The sequence below is a fragment of the Chenopodium album genome, chromosome 18 (genome assembly GCF_948465745.1).
Source record: "Chenopodium album chromosome 18, dcCheAlbu1.1, whole genome shotgun sequence".
NCBI lineage: Eukaryota > Viridiplantae > Streptophyta > Magnoliopsida > Caryophyllales > Amaranthaceae > Chenopodium > Chenopodium album.
This window is the reverse complement of record NC_137851.1, coordinates 45,171,747-45,189,043: the sequence shown is the minus strand read 5'-3', so window position 1 is coordinate 45,189,043 and position 17,297 is coordinate 45,171,747.

Below are 17,297 nucleotides of genomic sequence, written 5' to 3'. Positions count from 1 at the left end.
AAAAAAAACATATGATTACTTATGTCAGGTTCTTCCTGCCGTGTAGATCCTGCTCAAGTAGAGTAAGTGCTCCAGGCTCCCCTACGAATGACTAATGCTAAGCCCCTAGGAACCTAAAGTTCTTACTCGGTTATCATATCGAGGTGGACGCTATCTTTCCAAAGCTAAAAAAAAAAAAAAAAAAAAAAAATTGAAAAGGAAGGAAGAAGTGGAAAAACGAACATTGAAATAATGCGGTAATACTCTATATTTTGTGCGTTGATTTGGGTTCACTAGAAGGTCTAGAACCAATCTTCACCAGGAAGAAAAAAAAAAAAATATATCACCGGTTATTCAAATCAAATAACTATTCATGTTTATTGTACTTTCCTTACTTTTGGAAAAAGAATTAACTATACTTTGTAATGATAGTGAGTGATAAATGAGAATTGAATGAACGAGAAATTAGGGTTTTCTTTAATTTCCTCTTCTTTTTTTTTTTTTTTTTATTTATTAAATTCCAACAATTTAGCTTTTTGGTAATTTGGGTCATTTTCATCTTATCATTTTGGTTACCTAATCTGAATTCTTTAACACTTTGGGTAACCTAATATTCGGATTGGTGGAATAGGTTTTTGGATTGTTTTGCTCAGCTCTATCTCGTACAGAGTACTATAGCATCTATGACAACTTAATGAGTTCAATCTAGCTCATTAATCAAACCTTGTTTATCAAAATTTCTAAATTGATCTAGGTGGCTTAAACTCGGTCTAGAATATAGACGAGCAACTAATGAATCAATCTTGAATCCTTGCCTTTTAAAAAGTTTAGTAGAGTTCTTATTAATAGTACGTGTACAGACATTTATACTTCTAAAAATGTTTATTTACATATTTATCCTCATTTAAAAGGTTGATAAACTTTTTTCTTTTTTCCTATTGCATTTAAAAAATTGTAACCTTAATTAAGGCTAAATGGATTATTAATCATAAATAAAAGGAAAATTTATCAAGAATAAGTCAACCTTTATGTGATTTGCTCAAAATAAGCCAACCTTTCAATTTACTCAAAATAAGTCAACTTTTCAGGGTATTTCTTTGAATAGGTCAAATGATCTACAACCTACCAAATAGGTCATTTTCTAAATTAAAAATACTTTATTAAATTTAATTAAGTAATTTAACTATAATTATATTAACTTAACATTTCCTTAAAAAAAAAAAAAAAAAAAAAAAAAAAAAGCCCAGCTATCCCCTTCCCCCAACCACTGCCCCTTCCAGCGGCCGGCGTCGGCGACCACGTCCATCCCCTGGCGCCGGCCACCCCACTCCCCCACCCACGACACCCTATCCTCCCTTTTACCCATTCCCGCTTCCTCCACCCATACCCCGACACCATCCTTTTTCCCCTTTCCACGTATTAGAAACTGCCTTGGCGCCTCCCCTCGTTCGCCACCTGAATCGACCCCCTCCCCCTTTCCTAACCAGAAACAGCAGCCCTAAACCACCATAAATGACACCCCAAAACCACCATAAACGACCCAAAAACGGGAATAGGAAAGGGGTTTATGGTGGTTTAGGGGTTGGTTTAGGATTAGGGGGTTGAGATAATTAGGGACGGGAATGGGAAAGGGAGGGGATGGGGTCACCGGCGACAGGGGAAGGAGGTTGTAATACCCCATATTTTTGAAACGTATTTTCTAATTAATTAATTAATTAGTATTTTCTAAAAAAGGTATTTTAAGTAATTTATTTTTCTATTTGAATTTTGGAGTCAAAATGATATTTGAATTTTGGCGCCAAAAGTATTTTAAAACTCAATTATTATTTTTGGATTTGGATAAGATTTATTATCCATTTATTTTATTTAAAAACCGGATTATTTATATATATTCCGGATGTTTTAATTAAATAAAATTATATTTTATTATTTATTTAAGATGGCCGAAAATTCCTAATTTAATGACTATGATTTTCGGATTTTCCATGTATATAAAATCTGATTTTTCATAGTTATTTTATTTAGTGAATAATTGGAATTTTATTAATTAATTATTTTATACAATAAATATTATTTACACAATTATTTTTAATTCCTTAAAACTAGCAAATTAATTCCCTAAATATCTAAAGCCACCATGATGGATTTTTGGGTGACTTATTTTGGTAAATTATGTTTTTAATTATCTCCTCAAAATCTCTTAGTTTCCTTAATTCTATTTCTCCATCTTTTTAATATCTAATCATCATATTTTCTTGTCAATCATTCTTCTTAATCATTCCCCAAGTAATTCTAATTTCCTTATTATTTTTCATGACATACATACCTTCCATATTTTTGTTATACACAATAACCTTAATATCAAAAGTTTCCATATTTCTTTATTCACTTCTCCAAGTAATTCCTTAATTCTTTTTACCATAATTCTTCCCACATTCTCTTGCCATAATTCTTGCATGAGCTAGCCTATAAATACCCCTTCATACCTCTCATATTCTTCACACCAAAACTCAATTCTCTTCTTCTCTCTTATTCTTCTTTTCCCTAAACCTTTTCATAATTTTCTTCTTCTCTTTTCATACAAATATTATCCCGTATATCTTTAAAGCCAGTTTTCGGGCACTTCTAGTCATTTTTTGGGGTATTGATGTTTCAAAGAAGATTGTTCCTCTCAAAAACTCCTTGAGGTTAGGCTCAAGAATCACCCAATTTGGAGTTATATTGAAGGAGTTATGGCCTCTGCAAGTTCTGCCTATTCTTTCCAACAAAAATTCAATTCTCTTTAATCCTATTCCTTTACCTTCTTCATGGTTAGTTTTCTAAAATACAAATACCTATTTCAAAGCTATAATTTTATATCAAAGTATTATTTTATATCAAAGTATTATTTTAAAAGAGTTTTATAGTCCTTGCACATTAGATTTGAGTTTATGTTGTAATAACCTTATGGTTATGTTATTTGCAAGGTGTATTCGTTATTGAACTTTGAAAGTGCGAAGTGTTGATTGATATTCGGAATCAAGGTTCTTGAGGTTCTTTTTGTGTGATTTTTCTAGCAAGGATCAAGATACGTTTAGGTGGCTAGATACCTTTGGAAGTGATTGGTTTGAATAACATGTTTTACATGATTTGATTGGTGATTGAATTAAATTGATTTGAATTATGATTTTAAAATAAATTATGTTTGAAGGTATTGATTTTAATAAAAGTATTTTGAATGATTGATTTTTAAATCATGTTTGAATGGTTTGAATTACTTATCGCGTTTAAATAAAGGAATTGATTTTAAAAGGTTTGTTGAATTTAATTAAAGGTTTTTCAAGAAAAAGTTATTGATTTTGAAAAGTTATTAATATGAGATTTTATTCTCAAGTATCTAATTTAGCAGATTTTGATTTTCAAAGTATGTGGAATTATTAGAAAGGAGTTTGAATTATATTGGAATTTATTGGATATTAAAAGGATTTATTGAACCATTGAATTATTATTATTAATGCTTTATAAGCATGTTGGTAATCCCACTATGCGGATTTGGTTTATTGATAAGGCCTTGGACTTTGTATGACCGGGTCTTTCCTCAAGAATAACCTTGTAATATAAGGAGACTAGCTTGGGGGGTGTGCACACTTGGGTGAGGAATTGGATTAAAAGAAATTGGCTCTTAATAAAGGAATTGGTTTTATTAACTATTATTTTGAATATTGAATCATTGGAATCGGTTTTGGAATAATGAGTTTTGAAATTATTGGAATTGATTTTTAAAGCATGTTTGCAAATAAATTGAGTTTACATTATCTTGCACTTATTGTACTTAGCATATTTTGCTAATCCGTATTTCCTATTTGTTTTGGTTTGCCCTGTTTACCATAATGGTAAGCAGTGTTGACTATTTTCAGGTGGAGTCATGAATGAGCACATGGGAGTCCAGGGATTTGCTTCACCTAGTTTAGGAATGTTGGTCTTGTCTTTATTTTGAGTACTCATGACAATGGTTACTATTTATAAGTCTATTATTAATAAGAGAAGAGTATTGAAGCTTTCCGCTGCAAATTATTGGTTTTGTTTAGTAAGTTTGAGTAGCCTTGCGTAATCACGCGGCGGTATTACGCTCAAGTCTATCTCTACGGTATAATTATACGTATTATATTGGTATTTCCGTAGAGGAGATTTGGGGGTGTTACAGAGGTGATCGTCGGCCAATAGAAGGGGAGGGAGCTGACAGTGTGGTGGCTGGGATTTTTCAAGTTTTTTTTATTATTTTATTTATTTGATAATATTATTTAATTGTAAATTGAATTTTTTTTTTTAATGATTAATCAAAAATAAATATTAATTATTTTTTTGAAAAAAGGACCAACCACATAATGACACGTGTCACATTTTACCTTAACAATCGGTTACTATTTAATCTAACAAGTTTTGACTCATTTTGAGAAGATATCCAATAAAAGTCGACTTATTTTGAATTAATTGAAAGGTTGACTTATTTTGAGCTAACCACGCAAAGGTTGACTTATTCTTAACAAATTTTTCTAAATAAAAAGTCGTTCATTCCAATTATATTCAAAGCTACTTCGTATTTTACCCTCTCCAAATTTATGTAATATTTTGTTTAGTTGATTTATCTTAATACGTACTTCTTAATTTGTTTAGGAAATTTTGTATTTTACCACCCATAAATGATACACTTTTTGAAATTACCACCAAAAAAAAAATATTTTAAAACACCACCCGTAAAAGACGAAAAAAAAAAAGATTTCACCACCGAAATCATTAAATCTAACATTAAAAAAAAACGTCGATTTTTATGTCAAAAACATGTTCTTTAGAGATTTTGGGAGTTATTTTTGTCTATAAGGTTCTATTTTAAGTTAAAATTGACAAATAATTAACGATAATGCCTCATTTTGCGTGTGTCACGCAAACTAAAGTATTTTTTAGTATTTAAAACGAGGTATTTTTAATCAATTTTAGTAAGCTTTGACTACAAATCGGACCTAAAGAACATAAATGACTCTTAAAACATCTAAAGAGCATGTTTTTGATACGAAAATCGATGAATTTTTTAAAAGGTTATATTTAATGGTTTTTTATAACTAAAAGTGTTAAATGGTGGTGAAATCAAATTAATTTTTTTTTGTCTTCTTTGAGTTGTATTTTAAAATAAAATATTTTTGGGTGTTAATTTCCAAAAATAAATTATTTGTGGGCGTTAAAAATACAATTTTTCCTTAAATTTATCAAAGATTGCATTTCTAAAAAAAACTTCTACTTCCTCACTAAATCTTAGGGCCTGTTCTCTTTAGCTTATTTTCAGTTCAGTTCAGCTTCAATAACTTCAGTTCAGCTCAGTTCAGTTCACTTCTTAATTTCCTTCTTTCATAAAACATTCAGTTCAGTTCAACTCCAAAAAATTCAGTTCAGTTCTTAATTTCCTTCTCTCATAAAATATTCAGTTTTATTCAGTTCAGTTCTTAATTTTCTTCTCTCATGAACTGAAGTGAACTGAACATAAAAGAGCTGAAATGACTATTTTATGAGAGAAGGAAATTGGAGTTAAACTGAATTGATTGGAGCTGAACTGAACTGATTGAAGCCGAGCTGAGTTGAGCTAAACTGAACTGAAATTAAATTGAAGTAAACATACCCTTATTTGATCTAGCTTGGCTTAAATTAACTCAATCTCAAATTTAAATAAGCAACCACGAGTCCATCTTGAATGATAACATAAATTTTTAATGTTTTGTCAAAAAAAAAAAAAAAAAAAAAAAAAAAAAAAAAAAAAAAAAAATTAATGAGCCAAACTCAAATTACGGCTAGATATAGTTAAGTATATCAAAAGAGCCTTAGCTTGGACAAGCTAATTACGGAGTAATACTCAGCTCGTTGACATCCCAAAGTTTAAGTGACTACATTATTGGTTAGATGTATGCTGAAATTAATTAACTTCTAATTGCAGCTAGATATAGTTATAAATATATCTAAGGACTCTAGTACATTACCAAATATTTATCAATTTACTTATGAATATAAAAACTTGGGTATTTGGTTATCTATTCTTCCTTCTTTTATAAAATGAGGGAGTACTTACTACTCCGTAATATTTAAAGATACGGAGTATTGATTAAATTTTACATTGACTATGCACTTGTACCTTGTAGTTACATTTAGAGGTGTTAATTCGAGTGTTTGGATCATCGGATTAATTTTTAAAGTTGAATCATGCTAAGTTATCGTGTCCACACAAGTCAAAATTTAAATCGGATAATTTTCGAATTAATTTCGAATCAGATCGAATTGAGTAGGATGTGATTTTGAACCTCTAAACTTGTATCTTGTACAAGTATGAAGTATGTGGTACTGGAGAAGCTATAAATTGTACAAATCTTTTAAGTAGCTAGGTCAGTGAACTGACATGCTGTCACACCACCAAAGAGGTCATAAATTTTGATGCAAATCGATGGAATCCAAATCCGAACTGGAGTAATAAATTTCCAAACCCCAAAATATAATAACTATAAAATCACAATTAACGGTAGACAAAACAAGAACCCTCTTGCTCAAGAAGTCAATTCTCAAACCACTAAACATGCAACTAGTACCGTGTCAAGTACTTTCATGCTCTACTAATTATTGAATTAGGAGCATCTAAAAGACAAAGAACATTCTTTCCATTTCAACTCTCCACTAAAATGGAGACCTCCAATTGTAGGCAATTATTTAAATACAGTATTTTCTAGTGGTATATTTCAATCTTCGCTTTTTTAAGATCAGACTAAGGTCATGAAATTAAATTTCACTTTTAAGGTTGAATTTCATGGTTTGTTTGCCACCCACAATGTATTTAAACCTAATAGTAATAACGCCTGAAGTCTATAGATAATAACACCCTAATTATAACTTATTTCATTACCTATTAAAAAAAAAAAAAAAAAAAAAAAAACATAGTACGTAGTATTATATAATCACGTTAACTTTATTTACTTTTTTTTTTTTTTTTTATGAAAAAGACTATTACTAAGTATATTCTTTGACCTATTCAAATGAACCCACAAGGTTATAGATTCTTAAACAACTTATTAAATATCTATATTTATAACGTTAGTGTTCTTGCCAACTTCCAGTAAGATTTATGGGGAGAATATGATACGTTCTCCTGTAAATTGTGATGCTAGTCCATCACGATTTTAAGTGGAGTGGGGTTACACGAATATATGCTTCTTTGCCCTTTAACGTGGGGTAGGTACTTGTGATTTTAGGAATAATACTCCTACCCATTATATATATATATATATATATATATATATATATATATATATATATATATATATATATATATATATATATATATATATATATATATATATATATATATATATATATATATATTATATAATATATATATATATATATATTTACACAAAACTTTTAATTTGCACAGAAAAACCTAAGTCCACTGTATGACACTTATAAAGTTACTTCCTTCCGGCTATGGGATGCGTTTTGTTCATTGTAAATTGTACTACGTATTTGAGTTTATAGCAATATGGGCAATATATTCTAAGATTCCGTAAAACTTTACGGCTTTGACATAATTTTATAGATAATATTATGTGATTTGGCGTGACTACACTATCTATACATTGTAGATTGTATACGTGTTGTTTACAAATTCAACGAACTAATCTAACTATGATAATATACATATTATATTAAAGTAATAAGAACCACAATTAATATATGCACAAGTAACGCAAGTACATAATTCGTGTTAGGCCCCTCTATACCCGGCGCGAATTAATTTCACTTTAAAGCAGGGACAGATGAGATTTAAACTCATAACCTCTATGTCACGTTGGCTCTGATACCATGTCAGGGGACCATCTCAACCAAAAGGTTATAAAAACTAAATTGATGGTTGAGGTCCAAAAATATGACTCTATCAGTTACTGTTTTAATTATGGACCAAAATACATGAACGAGTATAATAGCATTAGGGAAAGGTCTTAAATTATTCCATGTCTAATTATGCTTGTTGTATGGAGAACAAAGGGGTGATACAGAAAATAATATTAATTACTGTTATACAAAAAACTCAGTATAATGAATCATGATTTGATCATTTTATTATAGAAAAATGGGGAACAAAAAGTCTTATTCCATCAATGTTGGATTAGTGGTGTTATGCGGGAAACAAAAGTGTGCTAAATCTCACTTAAATTATGATGATATACGTACTTTTTGGAAATAGAAATTACTACTGGTATAATTCTATATTATAATCTAGTAATCTAGAAGGAAATGGATTGACTTATTTGTTAGGTCATTTAGCAGCAATGAATAAATAAAAAAAGAAAAAAACGATGTCACACAAGATAAGCAAAGACGAGGTAGCAGGTTTAGTTATTAGTATAGAGCCTTTCGCCCCATGTGTTGTTGACGCGTTTTTAGGTCATAGTTAGGGGCCGTTTGGTTGGAGGTATTCATCAAAGGAAAAGGGAATCAACCACCCTGATTCCCTTTGTTGCTGTTTGTTAGTCGTTTTTTTTCATTCCCTTTATCCCTTCCGTTCCCCCAAATCCTTCCAAGTTCATTCCCCACTCCCCCTAGGTATTTCCATTCTTATTCCCTAGCCACCACCACACCACCACATCACCACCTTCCTACCTACCCACACCACCGGAAGACCCAACCACCTTCCTACCTGACCGTCGCCGCCCCTCCCCCGAACGTCGCCGCCCCTCCCCTCCCCTGCAAGAACATCCCACAGTGGAGATACGAAACCCTAGCGGCTACACTCAAAATCGAAATCTTCGTCGGCGAGGACATTGACGATGTAATCAATAATGGGTTGGTCTATGTCTTCGGCTCGTCTTCCCACTTCGTGTACTACCGAGCTCACCACCTCCGTCATCCTCTAATGGCGGAACAAACACTAGCGAGAATGAGAGAGTTGAGGAGAGAGAAAACTTTGGTATGTTCCTCCTCCTTCGCCAATTGTTTGTACCTCTGGTATTCGATTGTTGGAAGAAGGTGCGGGAAAGTGGAGATGCGGCGTTTAGCTGATCTGCAGGTGTTGAGTTTTTGGATGGAGGATGAGTGCAGTCGTATGGTGCGAGAGGAGGGGTGGGGAGAGGCGACAAAGTGCAACGGTGGTGGGGGAGGTGCGGCGCATGGTGAGGTGGCTTAATGGTGGTTGGAAAAGGTAGGAAGTGAAAAGATAGGTTGTTGTGTGGTGGTGGTATGGTGGTGGGACTAGTGATTTCATTCCCTTTGTTTTTTAAAACAAACAACATTGGAAATTTGAGGGATTTTCATTCCATTCTCCTTCTTTTCCTTTGTTCATTCCATTCCGTTTACCCCATGCCAACCAAACGGCCCCTTAGCGTTTTGACTAGCTAGATAAAAACATTAGTTGGAAAAAATACAAGTGTTTGGCAAGATAGTGATTTAAGTAGTGGTTAATGCTTGAGATAGCGTGTGAAATAGTGTTTTGATACTTCCTTCATTCCAATTTAGTTAACACATTATGAATTTTGCCACTATTCACATAAGCTATTTTGACTTCATTGTGTGATATAATCTTAAGAAAAAAATAGTCGACTGAGGTCGTGTTTGTTCATCTCAATGTCTATTTCAAATGTCAAAATAGCATATTATTATTTGAAGTTAAGCATGCATTGGCATGGCAAACAAGTCTGAAAGAAATGTGTCAACTAATATGAAATTGAGAAAATATCTTATTTTAATATGTAATTTTTGAAAAAAATGTAAGTTTAGATAAATTTAAACAAAATAAGTTTAGACAAAAAATTCTTGCAAAATAAACTTAGAAAAAAAAAAAATTCAAACAAAATAAGTGTAGGAATTTCAAATAAAATAAGTTCAGAATTAATAATTTATTGAGTTCGAATAGAATAATTCTAGAAAAAACCAATTGAACTAAATAGAACCAAATTGTCTAGTTGTTTTTTGTTTTTCAAATGTGTCAAGAACTAAGTAGACAAAGTAATAATTGAAAATTCACATTTTAATATATATAAGATAATAGGAAAATTTTCCAGGAATAACACGACCTTTCAGTAGTGTTCCAAAAATGAAACGACCTTTAGATTATCTCAAAATAACACTACCTTTGACACATATCTTCCAATAGAACAAAAAACCGATAATTTATTTAATCGATCACATTTGACACGTGTCTTGTTGTAATTTGTTAAGATTTTTTTTAACATTTTATTTATATTAATGATCTTAATTTTTTTGAAAAAAAAAAAAAAAAACAACAACAACAACAACTGAAATTTTGAAAAAAAAAAGGGTAAAAAAAAAACTCAAACACCACCCTCTTCCCGTGAACCTCCTCTACCTCCCCATCCACCGCGAACTCCTCGGAAACTACCCCTTTTCCAGCACCACCCTCAAAACCGCCTTCCCTTCCACCCCTATACTTAAGTGAAACAAAGCCACAAATCCCCACCCATCACCTTCGAACTCGCTGCGAAACCACCACCCACCCTGCTATCACCGTGAAACTGCGCGCAGATCCACCTTCGAAACCCAATCTGACCCTAACCTATGGGAAAAGAGAGAGCTTGCGTGAAGGAAAAAGGGGTGCTAGCATCTGAAATGGGGTAAGGAAAGGGGACAAAATCGGAAACTGGGTAGGACGTGTGGTCGGATCGGAATCGGGGACAAGAATGGGAATGGGAGGAAGGAAACAGGGAAGGGAGGGAAAGGACGACGCCGGCGGGGAAGGGGTGGGACGACGCCGACCGAGATAGGGGAACTGGGCAATGGAGGAAGAGCGGTGGTTGGGCTGGTGGGATTGGGTAGAGAGTTTTCTTTTTTTAATTAAGGTTTTTTTTTAGGGTTTTGTTTTTAAGGTTTTTTAAAAAAAGAAAATTGTAAAAAAAATAAATAAAATTGACCACTGACAATGAGACACGTGGTATAGGTAACCTATTAAACAGGTTACTAACAAGTCACGTTCTATTTACGGAAGATATGTGTCAAAGGTCGTGTTATTTTGAGATAATCTAAAGGTCGTTTTATTTTTGGAAGACCGCTGAAAGGTGGTGTTATTCTTGGAAAATTTTTCAAGATAATATAAACTCCTTAATAAAAGTAATTTCCATTGATCAATATTTATAAGGTTACAATGAGAGTCCTAATAATCATATTAGATAACTAACAAAATAAGTAAAAATAATATCATAAAGATATTCTTATATCTACAAAATATATATCCTAAACCTAAGAGGAGAAAATTCAGTGGATATTTTCTATTACACCCCCACATTCATACAGACGGAGAAGGAGAAAATCAAATGCTCAGACCGGATTTGAAGTAGCAAAAGTTTACTGCCTTACTGGTGATGACGAGGATAAGCAACAGTCACAATCTACGTAGAGTAAAGAAAAGCATTGCTAGGTAGGAGAAAGGAGAAGGGTCGCTCATATAGACTTGGGTCAAGTTGCAGATCTAGAGAAGAAGAAGCTAAGAGATCAGACCATCTTCGGCCTTCGAGGAGAAGGCACTAGGGGTGAGCAAACCGGGTACATACTCGGTCAAATTTTTAGGAACCGGACCCTGAATTGGTTGGTACCGGATCCTAAAATTCGGAATTGGAATTGAAACCACTTCAACCGGGTCCTAAACTTTAGGAATTGGAATTGGAACGGCCGGGTACCGGGTCCGGTTCCGGGTACCCACATATGTACATAATTATTAAATTTTAATACAAATTTAATACTTATTTTGATCCATTTTCATTTTTAGCGTTTAATACTTATATCTATATATGCATGATTGCATGAAGCTATTTTATTTAGGTTAGATATTAATAATATATTTTATTATTTTACTAACTAGATACATTTAACATATTTTTTATTTTTAAAAAGTATATTTAGTTTAATATAAATATTGGGTAATCGGGTACCCAACCGGTTCCGGGTCTAAAAAATTGAGAATTGGAATTGGAACCGGTTGCAACCAGTTCCTAAATTTATTACCCGGAATCGGAACCACTGAGTCCAATTCCAAATCCGGGCCCGCCGGTTCCTTACCGGTTCCAATTCCAATTCCGGGTACCCGAAATTTTTGCTCACCCCTAGAAGGCACTACACTACTGTGGGAAATCATGGTTAAGGAAAAGCAAAAGTTTTTGGTTGAGCTGATCTTTTAACATGGTATCAAAGTCAACGTGATACAAATGTCCCCCTCCCTCTTTTCAAGTGGAATATTTCACATAGGGTATGCAAAGAGCCTATGGTATCTACATTTTCAAGTCCAAATGATTCTCATGCGAGGGGGCATGTTAATAAACCAATCTTGGAGTTCAGCCATTAGAATATTAGATTAAGCTTTTGATTGTGTTAGTCTTTTAACAAATTAAATAAAGTTCGTGATGAAAACACACAAAACTTTATATTACCAATCACTTCAGGGATCTTAATAATGTTTCTAATACCAATTATGATACTCCATATTTTAATCTAGCTAGTAATCTAGAAGGAAATCAATTGACTAATTAATTAGGTATCATTTAGTAGGTTAGGTTTAGTTCCTTTAATAGGTATATATATATATATATATATATATATATATATATATATATATATATATATATAAAGCTAAACTTTAGTCAGGTTACGAGATAGTGACACTTGACATTTTAACTTTTCGTCAAGTGTCGCGCCATGTTGGATAGATTTAAATGGACTTCATAGGATTAAAAAAAAAAAAGGTTTAGAATTCTATTTTCAATCAAATTTAGATACAATTTTAGGATAAAATTGTTACTTTAGAGTTTTATTTTCGATAAAATACCAATATTTCAGATGTACATATTGAATTATAATTTTATTCAAAAAAAAAAAAAACAGATTATAATTCTCAAGAATCATCATATAAATTTATTTTTTATATCATAATATTTCTTAGAGCGAAAGAAGTAGTTCAAAATGTATTACATCCAGTTATATATATATACTAATCGGTTGAAATAATATATTTTACAATCTAATATAATTTTATTACTACGTAGACTTACCAATCGGGGTCGGGTCATGAGTCATCTCGGATCAGGTCACTTCAGGTTACGGGCCAAAAAATGTTCAACTCTTGTCCAAAGTTTTAGGTTCGGGTCAACCCAACGGGCTATGAACATTTTTTTATTTTATTTATTTTATTTTTTCATGTATTTAATCGAACATTTTCAACAATATTATTATTAGTCATTACATGCCTACTAGATAACAAATCATCACAAACATACATCAATTTCTTGCTAACTAATTTTGTATCAATGATATATTTTAAAATTTGACATACATGTTAAACATTTATCTTAAAATTAAATAAATAACCCGGGCATCGCACGGGGCACAAAATATATATATATATATATATATATATATATATATATATATATATATATATATATATATATATATATATATATATATATATATATATCTATCATGCAATGGTTCAAGATAAATTTAACACATGGTCAATAATCCATAATTGACAATTTAATTAATAAAGATCATGGTGCAAACTTTTTTAAAATCAATTGCAGTTAACACTTGGATACTACATTTTTACTCTGCCCGTAGGATGAATGTTCTTTTTTGATAGAGCAATTATGATATGTCTCAATCAAGTAACTATTGATCTCAATGAAAATTGAATACAATAAACATACTGTATAAAAATTACTACTCTCGTCACATAATATAGTTTTTTTTTGTGTTTTTTCACGTATTTAAGAAATAGGAGAACAAAGTGGATAAAGTACATTAATAAAAGGGAAAAACACAATTATAGACAAAAGTTAGAGAGAGAAAGTTGAAAAAAATACAAAACAAGTGCAAAATTCAAGGGTAAATTAGAAAATACGATAAATAAAGTTAAAAAAGTAAGGGTATAATGATCTTTACATATTATCCAAAAATAGAAACATGAACAACACTTTGAATCTCCAATATAGAAAAACATGAACTATATTATGGGACAGAGAGTACTGGGACTTATTACAACAAATTATGTATTATAGTAAAGGAGAAAAAGAAATTCATTTTTATAAAATTGGAATAGAGTGTTCTAATAACTTCTTTTCTAATATCTTAATTAAATTATTTTTTTTTTAATGCAAAGAATATATTATGTCATGAGCGTATTATTATTTATTTTTTCACTAGTGTTTTCTCATATACTTCGTGGTTCGGGTGAAAACAATGGGACCTTCAGATTGGTCCTTTCTGGTGGGCTAAAGACTGGGCTCGGTCCAAGTGACTGCTGGGCCGAGGGTTTTCTGCACAGCAAGCACACATAAACTGGCCTCGGAGGTGGTGCTGAGGAAGGCTCCTCCGATGCCTAAGTTAATACGGTGTTTAGAGAGAGAAATCTATGCAAGAGTATAAATTGTTTGAGGCTTGAAGTGAATGAATATAGAGAGAAGATTGATTGCTTTTATACCTTAACATATGAGGAAGAATGGGCCTTGAGTCAATTGGGCTTGCCATGTTGATTGGGCCTTTGACTGACTTGGCATGAATTGGAGAGTGAACCTTGAATTTGGGCTTGATAATTGAATCATTTATGGAGTGGGCCAATCAGAGTGAATTGGACCCAAACACTTCGTATATATTCGTATCCATATTTATACAACCTAACTACTTCGTGGAGAGACGACTGTATTGGCGTATTGCTATCTATGTAGTGGTCGGGACTTCATAGATCATGGTATAAAGGATGAGATCGTTACCCTAATAAAGGTACGTAGTTAACAAACTAATACTTCGTAAAAACCATTAGGATAATAAGATTGAGCTACAAATGTTTTAGATTGGACCCAAAGTAGAGCAACCTGATTGGTTAAAGAATGCAAACAAGAGAAAAGAGTGGACTTTTAAACAAAGCCAAATTAGAGTCAGAGTAAGAAATTAAAAGTTGTCTATTTAGGAAAAGACAGACACTGCCTTTGCAACCCAAACTTTTATTGCTATATCCTGTAGAAAAGGACCCCAAATGGCCCATTTTCTGCCAATAATTAATCTTATTTATAACAATATAATTATTTTATTAACATTTACTCCAATATGAAGGACATGCATCAACTTTGATGTTTGTCCATCCAATTTGGAGTAACTTGTGCTGTACTGAAAGCCCAAAAAATGCCAAAAAATTGAGAAAAAATTGCATAAAAACAAAAATAAGCCATAATTTGCTAAGGGTAAAATTAATTAAATAAATTTGGATCTGAAAAAATAAAGACCATGAGGCAAGTAGATATATGGTCCCCTTCTTTCTAGACATGTATGGAAGTGTTTTCCATCTTGATAAGTTCATATCTTTTGGTTTCAATGGCACCATGATTATATGAAGCATGTTCTTTGATCATATAATAGCTATAGCGAAAGTTCTTCAAGAGGAACAAATGGCTAAATTCGTGGTGATGTGATAATTTTCTACTCAATATATGCTCTAAACTCTAGGAGCGTTTAGGTATGGTGAGTAGGGCAAGGATAAATATAGCTAATGACTGTACGTGAATAATACAACATATTAAGATTTTTTTTTTTTTTTTTTTTTTTTTTTTTTTTTTGACAAGAACATATTAAGGATTTTAGTTTCCAATTATTGTGTGTTTCACGTTAAAGGAGAAGAATAATAACTAACATATGCTTCATATAGTTCGTTTAACATGCTCCAATGATCCTACATACATAAGTCAAACATTGCATATACATGACACATGCTCGATCTATAAGCATCTATTTGCAAACTCGGTACTTCGTATTACAAAATAATACGAAGTATGATGTTAATAGATTGGGCTATTCTGCACCTTTAAAGGCTCAAGTCTATGTATGTTGTCTAAAGTTTTTTTTTTCTTTTTTTTTTGAGGAATGTTGTCTAAACTCTAAAGTCTATTTGAAGTGAAAAAAGAGGTTAAGTATGATTAATCTTCAAATAATATACCATATTTTAGTATTGGTTTGTCTACTACCCTAGTAATATTTGTTTCCGTAACGGGTAAATAAGAACTAGATAGACAAAATTGACACTTGAGCAACATGAAGACTTTTATAATAAGATGGTCTCATAGTTTTTGATAGGGATCGAAAATATAACTACTCCCTCTGTTCCTTTTTATTAGTTACGTTTTGATATTTGATACAATTCATAAGATGAGAAAATCTTATAATTTATTCCTAATATATAAAACATAATAGGAAAATTCTCAATTGTGACCTCCAAATTTTGCTACACACACGTGGTGACCTTCTTGAAAATGAATTATACAAAATGACCTTAGTTAAAAATTTTACCTCACTTGTAACCTTATTTCATTAAATATTTTATTAAAATTAACTATGATTAGATTTTTTTTTTTAAAAAAAGGAAAAACACTTTAAAATATAACAACCACCAACATTCTACCTCCACCACCACCACCACCGTCACTGTCACTGAAACCCTAACCCTACCATCTCACCTAAGCCAAAACTCTAGCACCACGGCAAAGGGCTTGGGTAGGTCGTCAGAGGAGAGAGAAGGAGGAGATGTTCAGAATTCGGTTTTGGGTCAGAGCGGAGAAGAGAGAGAGGGGGAAGGTCGTGGGTTGTTGTTGAATTGGAGAACGAAGGAGCAGTGGGGAAGGTCGTGGGTTGGGCGGAGGAGAGAGATAAGGAGGTTTGTGGGTTGTGGTGGAAGGAGGAGTGTTGGTCGGGGTCTGGATCTGATGGTGGTGTCGGGTCTTGGTCTGGTGGGGGTTGTCGGGTTGAGGTGAGGAAGAGGGTAGAGGTGGTGGTGACGGTGAGGAGGAGGAGAGAGAGAGGGAGGTTCGTGGGCGGGGGAATCAGACTTGGCGGTGGTCGAGGTGGAGCTGGCGCAGCGTCACCTGCGGTTGGGGGGCCCGTGTAGCATCTTCGGTGGTCGGAGGAGCCTGGGGTAGTGTCACCGGAAAGGGAGATGGTGGCTGGCAGGTGGGGGTGGCTAGTTTTTGGTGGTTGGGTTAATTTTTTTTTAAAAAATAAAATCTAATCATAGTTAATTTTAATTAACTATTTGATGAAATAAGATTATAATGAGATAAAATTCTTAAGTAAGCTCATTTTGTATAGTTGATTTTCGAGAAGGTCACCATGTGTGCGTAGCAGAAGTTGGGGGTTATCATGGAGAATTTCCCAACATATTATAATCTTGCGAGCTTTTGTTTAATTCGTTTCAATGAGAATTTTATTAACGTATAATCGTTATAATTTTTGCAAGTATGCAATGAAGTGGTCAAACAAGTGAAAAT